This window comes from Pogoniulus pusillus, chromosome 36 (genome assembly GCF_015220805.1).
Source record: "Pogoniulus pusillus isolate bPogPus1 chromosome 36, bPogPus1.pri, whole genome shotgun sequence".
In the NCBI taxonomy this organism is placed as follows: domain Eukaryota; kingdom Metazoa; phylum Chordata; class Aves; order Piciformes; family Lybiidae; genus Pogoniulus; species Pogoniulus pusillus.
The window spans coordinates 3181120-3192960 of NC_087299.1; the positions used below are offsets into that span (position 1 = coordinate 3181120).

At 53.4% G+C, this 11841-nt stretch overlaps 1 long non-coding RNA gene across 1 annotated transcript; it reads right to left on the reverse strand.

The window, feature by feature from the left end:
- Nucleotides 1–1453: 1453 nt before the first annotated feature.
- On the reverse strand, nucleotides 1454–3331 carry LOC135190641 (uncharacterized). Its single transcript, XR_010308585.1, has 3 exons — nucleotides 3131–3331; nucleotides 2846–3011; nucleotides 1454–1704 (listed from the first exon to the last, which is right to left on the reverse strand). It is a non-coding gene; the product is annotated as an uncharacterized LOC135190641 (long non-coding RNA).
- Nucleotides 3332–11841: the final 8510 nt, after the last annotated feature.

Consider the following 11841-nt stretch of genomic DNA (forward strand, 5'->3'; position numbering starts at 1 on the left):
CCCATTCCTACTGCTCCCATTCCTACTGCTCCCATTCCTACTGCTCCCATTCTATTGCTCCCATTCCTACTGCTCCCATTCCTACTGCTCCCATTCTTACTGCTACCATTCTTACTGCCCCCATTCCTACTGCCACCATTCCTACTGCTCCCATTCCTACTGCTCCCATTCTTAGTGCTCCCATTCCTACTGCCACCATTCCTACTGCTCCCATTCTTAGTGCTCCCATTCCAACTGCCACCATTCCTACTGCTCCCATTCTTACTGCCCCCATTCCAACTGCCACCATTCCTACTGCTCCCATTCCTACTGCTCCCATTCTTAGTGCTCCCATTCCTACTGCCACCATTCCTACTGCTCCCATTCTTATTTCTTCCATCCCTACTGCTCCCATTCTTATTGCTCCCATTCCTACTGCTCCCATTCCTACTGCCACCATTCCTACTGCTCCCATTCTTATTTCTTCCATCCCTACTGCTCCCATTCTTATTGCTCCCATTCCTACTGCTCCCATTCCTACTGCTCCCATTCTTACTGCTACCATTCTTACTGCCACCATTCCTAGTGCCCCCATTCCAGCTGCTACCATTCCCGCTGCCCCCATTCCAACTGATACCATTCTTATTGCTCCCATTCTTATTGCTCCCATTCTTAGTGCTCCCATTCCAACTGCTCCCATTCTTAGTGCTCCCATTCCAACTGCTTCCATTCCAACTGCTCCCATTCCAACTGCTCCCGTTCTTACTGCTCCCATTCCTCCTGCTCCCATTCCTCCTGCTCCCATTCCTGCTGCTCCCATTCTGATTGCTCCCATTCTTACTACTACCATTCTTATTGCTACCAGTAATTTATTTCGTGTTAGCAGTAGCATTAGTATAATTATTAGCAGTATTAGTATTCATATTTGTATTTGTATGAATATAGAACCATAGAATAAACCAGGCCAGAAGGGACCTCCAAGCTCATCCAGCCCAACCTAGCACCCAGCCCTAGCCAATCAACCAGACCATGGCACTAAGTGCCTCATCCAGGCTTGGCTTCAACACCTCCAGGCACACAGACTCCACTACCTCCCTGGGCAGCCCATTCCAATGCCAATCATTCTCTCTGCCAACATCTTCCCCAGCATCTAGTTTCTAGCTAGGAGTCTTTTCAGGCTGGAGCTGGAAGCAGCTTTGAAGGAATGCCCTTGGGCTCCAGCTATCATCTAGGCATGGAAAGAGGAAGGTCAGCAGGGCTCTCTGTGAGTGAGCTGTTGTGCAGACCTGGCTTTGGTTGGATTTGTTGGTTGCTCAAGGAGCTTTGGGCTTCATTTGTTCTCCAGCAGCATTCAACAGGCACTTTCTTTGACTGGAGAATCCTGCTCTTGCTGTCAGCACTCAGCAGCTCCTCCATCAGGGCTTTGTAGCTCTGGGCCTGAAGGGTGGGTGCAGAGAGCCAAAAGCATGAGAGCTTTAATTTTTATTAGTAGTATTATTTAAACTGAAAGGCAATTAATTGTAATTAAGAAAGATAAACCTTCAGAAGGGGAAGCAAAGCAGGTAATGCTGGCAGGGTGCTGGCAGCAGTTCCTTGCCTGCAGAGCAGGGATGTTCATGCAGCTCTAATTCCTGGCTGCAAGGTTTTAGCTTCAGGCAAGGCTCAGCTACTGCTGTTGTGGGCATCAGCTGCATCCTGCACGGGTGAGGAAGGGCTTTTCTTAACCTAAAGTAGGGAATCAGAGAATCAGGCAGGTTGGAAGAGAGCTCCAAGCTCAGCCAGCCCAGCCTAGCACCCAGCCCTGCCCAACCAACCAGACCATGGCACTCAGTGCCCCAGCCAGCCTTGGCTGCAACACCTCCAGCCACACAGACTCCACCACCTCCCTGGGCAGCCCATTCCAGTGCCAATCACTCTCTCTGACAACAACTTCCTAACAACATCCAGCCTCAACCTGCCCTGACACAGCTTCAGCCTGGGGCCCCTTCTTCTGGCCCTGGCAGCAGAGCCCAACCCCACCTGGCTACAGCCTCCCTGCAGGCAGCTGCAGACAGCAATGAGCTCTGCCCTGAGCCTCCTCTGCTGCAGGCTGCACCCCCCCAGCTCCCTCAGCCTCTCCTCACAGGGCTCTGCTCCAGGCCCCTCCCCAGCCTTGCTGCCCTTCTCTCAACACCTTCCAGCATCTCAACATCTCTCTGCAATTCAGGAGCCCAGAACTGGACACAGCACTCCAGGGGTGGCCTGAGCAGTGCTGAGCACAGGGGCACAAGAACCTCCCTTGTCCTGCTGCCCACACTGCTCCTGAGCCAGCCCAGGATGCCATTGGCTCTGCTGCCCACCTGGGCACTGCTGCCTCCTCTGCAGCTCCTCTCTGCCAGCACCCCCAGCTCCCTCTCTGCCTGGCTGCTCTCAGCCACTCTGGCCCCAGCCTGTAGCACTGAAGGTGATGACATATTGGCCCTGAGATGAGAATGGGCTGCCCAGGGAGGTGCTGGAATTGCTGTGCCTGGAGGTGTTGCAGCCAAGGCTGGCTGGGGCACTGAGTGCCATGGTCTGGTTGGTTGGCCAGGGCTGGGTGCTAGGTTGGGTTGGCTGAGCTTGGAGCTCTCTTCCAACCTGCTTGATTCTATAGAATCATAGAATCATAGAATCATAGAATCAACCAGGTTGGAAGAGACCTCCAAGCTCACCCAGTCCAACCTATCACCCTGCCCTATCCAATCAACCAGACCATGGCACTAAGTGCCTCAACGATTCACGATGTTCAACTCAAGCACATCCCTTCCTCTGTGTTATGAACCAAAGGATTCCTCTTCCCTGGGGAGACCCCATGGGAATGGAACAAGCTCCACAAGCAAACCCTCACCTCCAAGCCAAGGCTGGACTCCGTTTTTTGAGCGCCTCCCTGTCCCTTTAAGGCTGGCCCCAGCTGGGTTTGCTGCCCTAGTGAAGAGGATGAGGAATTAAGTCCTGCGAGGCTCCTGCAGCTGCAGCAGATGCGGCTGAAGCCAGGCTCTTTATGTATTCATGAGCTGTGTGGAAGAGAAATAAAAGGCTTCATTACCACGCAAAGTGTTACTAATGACATGTACCTGGTGCCGAGCACCTCTGGAAATCTGCTGTGACACACTGGAGGAGAAAATGTATTCACCTCTCCGAGGCCAGCCCTGAATGGAAAATTTCCCCTCCTTGGCCCTTCCTCATTCTGCATTCACTGCCAGCGACGGTTCCAATTCTGCTGCCACCATGTCCTACCAGGCCCTCTGCGCCTTCTGCCGCGACCTTGAGATGAGCTGCAAATTGGAAACTCGCTGCCCGAGCGCGGCTGGGGAGGGCTGGGAACAACCTGCTCTGCCCTGCCCGGGGGAGGGGAGGGAGGGAAGAGGGAAAGGGAAAAAGGAAGGAGAGAAAGAGGGCGAGAAAGAGAGGAGGAGAGAAAGAGAGAGCGAGAAAGAGAGACAGAAAGAGAAGAAAGAAAGAGAGGAAGGAAGGAAGGAAGGAAGGAAGGAAGGAAGGAAGGAAGGAAGGAAGGAAGGAAGGAAGGAAGGAAGGAAGGAAGGAAGGAAGGAAGGAAGGAAGGAAGGAAGGAAGGAAAAGAAAAATGAAGGAGAGAGAAAGAGACAGAGAAAGAAAGAGAAAGAAAGAGAGAGAGAGAGAGAGAGAAAGAAAGAAAGAAAGAAAGAAAGAAAGAAAGAAAGAAAGAAAGAAAGAAAGAAAGAAAGAAAGACAAAGAAAGAAAAATGAGAAAGAGAGAAAGAAAGAGAAAGAGAGAAAGAGAGAAAGAAAGAAAGAAAGAAAGAAAGAAAGAAAGAAAGAAAGAAAGAAAGAAAGAAAGAAAGAAAGACAAAGAAAGAAAAAAGAGAAAGAGAGAAAGAGAAAGAAAGACAAAGAAAGAAAAAAGAGAAAGAGAGAAAGAGAAAGGAAAAAAGAAAGAAAGAAAGACAAAAAGAAAAAAGAGAAAGAGAGAAAGAGAGAAAGAGAGGAAGAGAAAGAGAGAGAGGAAGAGAAAGAGAGAAAGAGAGAAAGAGAGAAAGAAAGAGAGAAAGAGAGAAAGAGAGAAAGAGAGAAAGAGAGAAAGAGAGAAAGAGAGAAAGAAAGAAAGAAAGAAAGAAAGAAAGAAAGAAAGAAAGAAAGAAAGAAAGAAAGAAAGAAAGAAAGAAAGAAAGAAAGAAAGAAAGAAAGAAAAGAAGGAAAAGGAATGAAGGAGAGGAGGAAGGGAGAAAAAAGAAGGAAGGAAAAGGAAAAAAGGAAGCAAAAGGAAAGAAAGAAGCAAACAGGGAGGAAGGTAAAGGAAAGGAGGGAAGGAAAAGAAAAGAAGGAGGGGGGAAAGGAAAACAGTAGGGAAGATAAAGGAAAGCAGTAGAGAGGATAAAGGGAAGAAGGGGAGAAGGAAAAGGAAAGAAGGAAGGAAGAAAACTGAAAGAAGGAGGGAAGAAAAAAGAAAGAAGAAATTAAAGAAAAGGAAAGAAGGAAGGAAAAGGAAGGAAGGAAAATTAAAGGAGGAAAGAAAATGAAATGAGGAAGGAAAAGGGAAGAAGGACACAACCCAACACCCCCACGGGCAGCACCAAACCATCTCCCACACTGCCATGGCTGCAGGTTTCTTGAAGCCCTCCAGGGATGGGGTCTCCACCACCTCCCTGGGCAGCCTGTGCCAGTGCCTGACCACTCTTGTGGTGAAGAAATTGCTCCTCATGCCCAACCTAAACCTCCCCTGGCACAACTTCAGGCCAAAAGTGACTTGATTCACTCTGCTGGGGACCTTTCACACTCTAATATTTGCATCTCTCTCAACTCTTCCTTCATCTGGTGCCTAAGAAAATGGGTTGGAAAGAAATTGCCTCTTCCTCCCTTTCTGCACCCTTCCCCCACACACCTTTTTCTTTCTTGCCCCCTCTTTTCCTTCTTTCCCCCCATTTCCTCCCCTTTCCCTCCTCTTGCCCCCTTTACCCTCTTTTCCCCACTTTCCCTCCTCTTTCCCCCTTCCTCCCCTCTTTTTTTCCCCTTTCCCCTATTTCCCCCTCTCTCCTCTCCCTTTTCTTCCCTTTCTCTCCTTCTTCTCCCTTTTCCCCCCTTCCTCCCTTTCCCACTCTTTCCTCCCCCTTTTCTTCCCTTTCCAACTATTGTCTCCCCCTTTCCTCCCTTCCCCCCTTCTCCCTCTTTTTCCTCCTTTCTCATTTTTCATCTCTTTCCTCCCTCTTTTCTTCCCTTTCCCCCTATTGCCTCCCCCTTTTCCTTCCTTTTCCCCCTTCTCCCTCTTTTACCCCCTTCCTCCCTTTCCTCTCTTCCCTCCCCCTTTCCCCCTCATTTCCCTCTTCTTTTCTCCCCCTTTCCCCCTTTTGCCTCCCCCTTTTCCTTCCTTTCCCTCCCCCTTTTCCTCCCTTTTCCCCTCTTACCTCCCCCTTTTCCTCTCATTTTCCCCTTTTCTCCCCCCATCCCCCTTTGCCCCCTCTTTTCCTTCCTTTCCCTCCCCCTTTTCCTCCCTTTTCCCCTCTTACCTCCCCCTTTTCCTCTCATTTTCCCCTTTTCTCCCCCCATCCCCCTTTGCCCCCTCTTTTCTCCCTCTTTCCTCCCCTTCTTCTCTCCCCTTTCCCCCTCATTTTCTCCCCCATCGCCTCCTTTCCCACTCTTTCATCCCCCTTTTCCTCCTTTTTCCCCCTTCTTCACCCCCTTTTTCTCCCCTTCCCCCTTATTTTCTCCCTCTTGCCTCCCTCTTTCCCTCCCTTTCCTCCTCTTTCCTCCTCTTTCCTCCCTCCTTCCTCCCATATTTTCCCCCCTTTCCCCCTCTTTTCCCCCCATCTCCTCCTTTCCCCCTTTCCACCCCTTTCCCCCCTATTTCTTCCTCTCTCTGCCTCCTCCCTTCCTTTCCTCCTCCCCAGATCCCTGGCCCTGCCTTTCCCCCTCCCTTCCTCCTGCCCATCCCCTGGCAAGTTGCTGCTCATCCTCTCCAGCATCCCCCAGCCCGAGTTGCTGCTGCCTTCACCTCAGAGCCTTCTAATTCAATCAAGGCTGGAGCTGCAGTCCCAGCTCTTGTTTGCCCAGCGTGCTGGCCCTGCTCTGATTAATTCACAGGGTGTCAGATGTGCTGTTCTGCTTTGTTTGTCATCCCCCCCTCCCCATCGTGTCCTGCTCCAGGTGCACAAGGCTAAGGATAAAACACACTTTGCCCAGGATGGAGCAACCCAGCTGCACCCCCAAGGCAGAGGGACAGGTCTGGTTGGTTTCTGCTCTCACTTGAGGATGCTGCTGGAGTCACCCTGAGATGATGTTGGTGTGAAAGAAGGGAAGCTGGGAGCTGGAGGTGTCCTGGTTAGGAGTAAGCTTGCCTGAAGTTCATGGTGTCCTCATGAGAGCTCCAAGCTCAGCCAGCCCAACCTAGCACTCAGCCCTGCCCAACCAACCACACCATGGCACTCAGTGCCCCAGCCAGCCTTGGCTGCAACACCTCCAGCCACACAGACTCCACCACCTCCCTGGGCAGCCCATTCCAATGCCAAGCACTCTCTCTGACAACAACTTCCTAACAACATCCAGCCTCAACCTGCCCTGACACAGCTTCAGCCTGGCTCCCCTTCTTCTCTTGCTGGCTGCCTGGCAGCAGAGCCCAACCCCACCTGGCTACAGCCTCCCTGCAGGCAGCTGCAGACAGCAGTGAGCTCTGCTCTGAGCCTCTTCTTCTGCAGGCTGCACAACCAGACCAAGTTGCTCAAAGCTTCATCCAACCTGTTCTTAATAAATGTCATGAAGGGGAACATGAAGCTTCTGCAGACCACCTCTCCCAGGCTGAGCTCAGCTGGTGGCTGTCCCAGCATCCTGATGCCACCAGCTCTAGCTGGCAGGTAAGCTGCAAAGGGGAAGGGAACAACAAACTGGGTCTAGTGGGGCTCAGTGTGTTGAACACATCAAAAGTGTGAGCAGATTCCTCTTTCCCAGGGTGGTTTGGTGGCCTCCAGCCCCCTTGGTCTCATCCCCTTTCACCTCCAGGCAGGAAAGAGGAAGGTGAGGGAAGAAGTTAATGAATGAATGAGCTGTGTCAGGGGTGGCAGAAGGGAGCTGGCGACAGCATCGCTGCTCCCATCCCTGCAGCATTTCACAGCTGTTAGAAGCTGCCTCCTCCTGTTGAGGTGATCAGGCAGAACAGCAGCTGCCTAGAGAGGGAACCACCACTACTGCCCTGCCCTCTCCTGCCAGGAGAGAGGAGAGAGAGGGCATCACAGAATGGTAGGGGTTGGAAGGCAGCTCTGGAGCTCATCCAGTCCAACCCTGCTGCTTAAGCAGGGCATCCCCAGCAGCTTGCCCAGGAGCACAATGGGCAGGAGGGGTTGGAAACTCTCCAGAAAAGAAGACTTCACAACCTCTCTCAGCAGCCTGCTCCAGGCCTCCAGCACCCTCACATCAAGCAAGTTTCTCCTCCTGCTCAGGTAGAACCTCCTGGATTCTACTTTGTGCCCATTGCCCCTTGTCCTGTCCCTGGCACCACTGACAAGAGTCTGGCCCCAGCCTCTTGCCCCCCACAGCTCCTTCAGCTCTTGCTGAGCATTGCTCAGCTCCCCTCTGGGGCTGCTCTTCTGCAGGCTCAGGGCTCTCAGCCTTTGCTCCTCACAGAGCTGCTCCAGGCCCCTCAGCATTCAGCCCAAGCTGGGTGTTTTGGAAGTGTTGGCACCCTCCTTGTGGAAGAAAAGATCTCATTGCCCCCAGATCCTTGAACCTCATCTGACTGCAGGTAAGGAGAACAGAAACCAGCTCCACTGCAACACCTAGGAGCCTCTCAGGGGCTTGGAAGTCTTGGAGGCTCAGAGATGTGGACTTTTGCTGCCTGGGAGGTGCAAGCCTAAAGAGGTGTAGGGACCTCAGTAATGCTCCCAGCCCTACCATACAGGCAAAGCTGCAGAGAGAAGGGGAAGGAGAGGATCATTTAAAGGGCTCTCTTGGCATGGTTGGAATCACCACCTCCAAAATAATGGGGTGGGAAAGGTGCTTAGGGCCATGGTCTAACAGTTGTGCACAGGGAGGTGTTAGGTTATGCCTTGGACTGGAGGACCTTAAGGTCTTTTCCAATCAGGGGACTCTGGGAATCATAGAACCATTGAATTGTTTGGGTGGGGGAGCATGGTCTAGCCTTGAGCTCTGTGGTAAAGGGTTGGACTTGATGATCTGTGAGGTCTCTTCCAACCCTAATGATACTGTGATACTGTGTGAAAAACCCTCTTAAGGTCATCCAGTCCAAGCAGCAACCCAACACCATCATGGCCACTGAACCATGCCCCCACCTGCCATGGCCACACATTTCTTGAGCCCCTCCAGGATAGGGACTCCACCACCTCCCTGGGCAGCTTGTGCCAGTGCCTGACTGCCCTTGCAGGACAGAAATTGTTCCTCCTCTCCAATCTAACCCTCCCCTGGTGCAGCTTGAGGCCATTTCTACTCCTTATATCACCTGAATTAGGAAGAAGAGACCAACCCCCAACCTCCTTTCAGGGATTTGGAGGGACCCCCCCCCCCCTCAGCCTCCTTTTCCCCAGGCTCAACACCTCCAGGTTCCTCAGCTGCTCCTCACCAGAAATCATTCCTCATCTCCAACCTAACCCTTCCCTGGTGCAGTTTGAAGCCATTTCCTCTCCTCTATATCAGGTGACAACCTGATGCAATGAGAAGAGATCAACCCCCACTTCACTCCAACCTCCTTTCAGGTAGCTGTAGAGTGCCAGAAGGTCTCCCCTCAGCCTCCTTTTCTCCAGGCTCAACACCCCCAGGTTCCTCAGCTGCTCCTCACTAGAAATAACTCCTCATCTCCAAACTAACCCTGCCCTGGTGCAGTTTGAGGCCATTTCCTCTCCTATCACCTGATACTAGGGAGAAGAGACCAACCCCCACCTCACTCCAACCTCCTTTCAGGTAGCTGTAGAGATCCAGCAGGTCTCCCCTCAGCCTCCTCTTCATCAAGGGCTCAATTCCATTCATGGTTCTATCCTTAAAGGGTTAATATTTCTAAGACAAAGAGGTGGGGGCTGTATAAGGCACTGAGGCTCCTTGTAGGTTGTGCTCTGGGTGGCCTGATCTGGCCCTCTAATGAGGGATGAAAAGTGCTTAGTTTTAAACAAGGGTGAGAAAAGGGGAGGGAGAAGCAAGGAGAGCAGGATGGAGGAGGGAGGGAGAGGGGAGATGGAGAGCAGGAGCAGTGGCCACTTGAATTTCAGGGCTCTCAGGGAAAAGCAGAGCCATGAACTATTTTCCCAGGCTGTGAGAAGGCATCACAGCTGGCTTCAACTCCCTCCCCCCCACCACCTCCTACCCCAGGCCAGAAGGGAGAGTCTGAAGTGGTGCCAAAGTCTTAGCGTTGGTAATGAGAAGGGGAGGTGGAGAGGTTCCTGGTGGGCTCCGGTTGGCTGAAGGAGAAAGATGAGCCCTGCCCCGGCTGCAGCTGCTCACCACATTGCCCAGCTTGGGGAAAGAAACCAACCAGTGTCAGGAGCCTCTGACAAGTTATCAGCTGTGGTTAAAAGGAGATGACAAGTGGGGGAAGCAGGCTGGCCAAGCAGCCCCTGGCTGCAGGTGTTACCGGGGGATTAGCACCTTCCCCACAGCATAGCCAGCAGGGAACCAGCCCTGCTACCAGCTCAGAGGTGGCCCAAGGGCTGGAGCACCTCTGCTGTGAGGGTAGGCTGAGGGAGCTGGGGGTGTTCAGCCTCGAGAAGACTTCAAGGGGTCCTTGGAGCATGTCCCTGCATGGCCCAGATCCTGCCCAGGGATTCATCTCCACCCCTTTGCCCCCAGCATCCCTGCATGGCCCAAATTCTCTCCAGGGATTCATATCCATCTCTTTGCCCCCAGCATCCCTGCATGGCCCAGATCCTGCCCAGGGATTCATCTCCACCCCTTTGCCCCCAGCATCCCTGCATGGCCCAAATTCTCTCCAGGGATTCATATCCATCTCTTTGCCCCCAGCATCCCTGCATGTCCCAGATCCTGCCCAGGGATTCCTCTCCACCTCTTTGCCCCCAGCATCCCTGCATGGCCCAGATCCTGCCCAGGGATTCCTCTCCACCTCTTTGCCCCCAGCATCCCTGCATGTCCCAGATCCTGCCCAGGGATTCATCTCCACCTCTTTGCCCCCAGCATCCCTGCATGTCCCAGATCCTCCCTAGAGATTCATCTCCACCTCTTTGCCCCCAGCATCCCTGCATGTCCCAGATCCTCCCTAGAGATTCATCTCCACCTCTTTGCCCCCAGCATCCCTGCATGTCCCAGATCCTGCCCAGGGATTCCTCTCCACCTCTTTGCCCCCAGCATCCCTGCATGGCCCAGATCCTCTCCAGGGATTCATCTCCACCTCTTTGCCCCCAGCATCCCTGCATGTCCCAGATCCTGCCCAGGGATTCATCTCCACCCCTTTGCCCCCAGCATCCCTGCATGTCCCAGATCCTCATCTCCACCTCTTTGCCCCCAGCATCCCTGCACATCCCAAATCCTCCCCAGGCACTCGTCTCCACCTCAGCCCCCTTGTCCCCTCGCACACATCCATTCCCTGCAGGAGCTGTCGTTTCTCCAACCCTTAGGACTGCTTCCAGCTTTGGAAATCTCATTCCCAATCAGCAATCCATCAGCCTGGCATGGCCGGGCTGTAAAACCATGCCTGAGGCCCCCCAAATTCCTCTTGCCTCAATAGCGAGGCTCCTCTTCCCGCTGCGGGCAGGACGCTCGCCCGTCGGGAGCAGCCTCTTTGTTCCCGGCCAAGCGGAACCGAAGCCACCAGAGCGATCCCTGCGGAACAGCTCTGCGCAGTGGGACCATGGCCAGCAACAAGCTCCCTGAGGAGAGGGGAAACAATGGGATGGAGACACCGGGATCAACTTTCTGAAGCCAGAGCCGGGTTAGTTGCTCAGGGCTTTGGTTTGAGCCTAACAGCAGCAGCACTGCTGATTGGGATTGCACAAAGGGCAGCATTGGAATGGGCTGCCCAGGGAGGTGGTGGAGTCTGTGTGCCTGGAGGTGTTGCAGCCAAGGCTGGCTGGGGCACTGAGTGCCATGGTCTGGTTGGTTGGGCAGGGCTGGGTGCTAGGTTGGGTTGGATGAGCTTGGAGCTCTCTGCCAACCTGCTTGATTCTGTGATTCTCTGATATGGTAGCACTGCAGGCTGGGGACAGAGTGGCTGAGAGCAGCCAGGTAGAGAGGGACCTGCCTGGGGGTTCTGGGAGAGAGGAGCTGAAGATGAGGCAGCAGTGTGCCCAGGTGGGCAGCAGAGCCAATGGCATCCTAGGCTGGCTCAGGAGCAGTGTGGGCAGCAGGACAAGGGAGGTTGTGCAGTGGATGGAGACACTGGGATCAATTTTCTGAAGCCAGAGCCAGGTTAGTTGCTCAGGGCTTTGGTTTGAGCCTAACAGCAGCAGCACTGCTGATTGGAATTGCACAAAGGGCAGCATTGGAATGGGCTGCCCAGGGAGGTGGTGGAGTCTTTGTGGCTGGAGGTGTTGCAGCCAAGGCTGGCTGGGGCACTGAGTGCCATGGTCTGGTTAATTGGGCAGGGCTGGGTGCTAGGTTGGGCTGGCTGAGCTTGGAGCTCTCTGCCAACCTGCCTGATTCTATGATTGCCATGGTGGGGATGTGCTGGAGCACGGCCAGAGAATGGCAATGAAGGTCAGAGAGAGTCTGGAGAACAGGGCTGGGGAGGAGCACCTGAGGGAACTGGGGGTGTTTAGTCTGGAGAAGAGAAGGCTGACAGGAGACCTCATTGCTCTCTGCAGCTAACTGAAAGGAGGTCAGAGCCAGGTGGGAGTTCACAGGACCACAGGCTCACAGGGTGTCAGGGGTTGGAAAGGACCCAAGGAGATCATCCAGTCCAATCCTCCTGCCAGAGCAGGACCA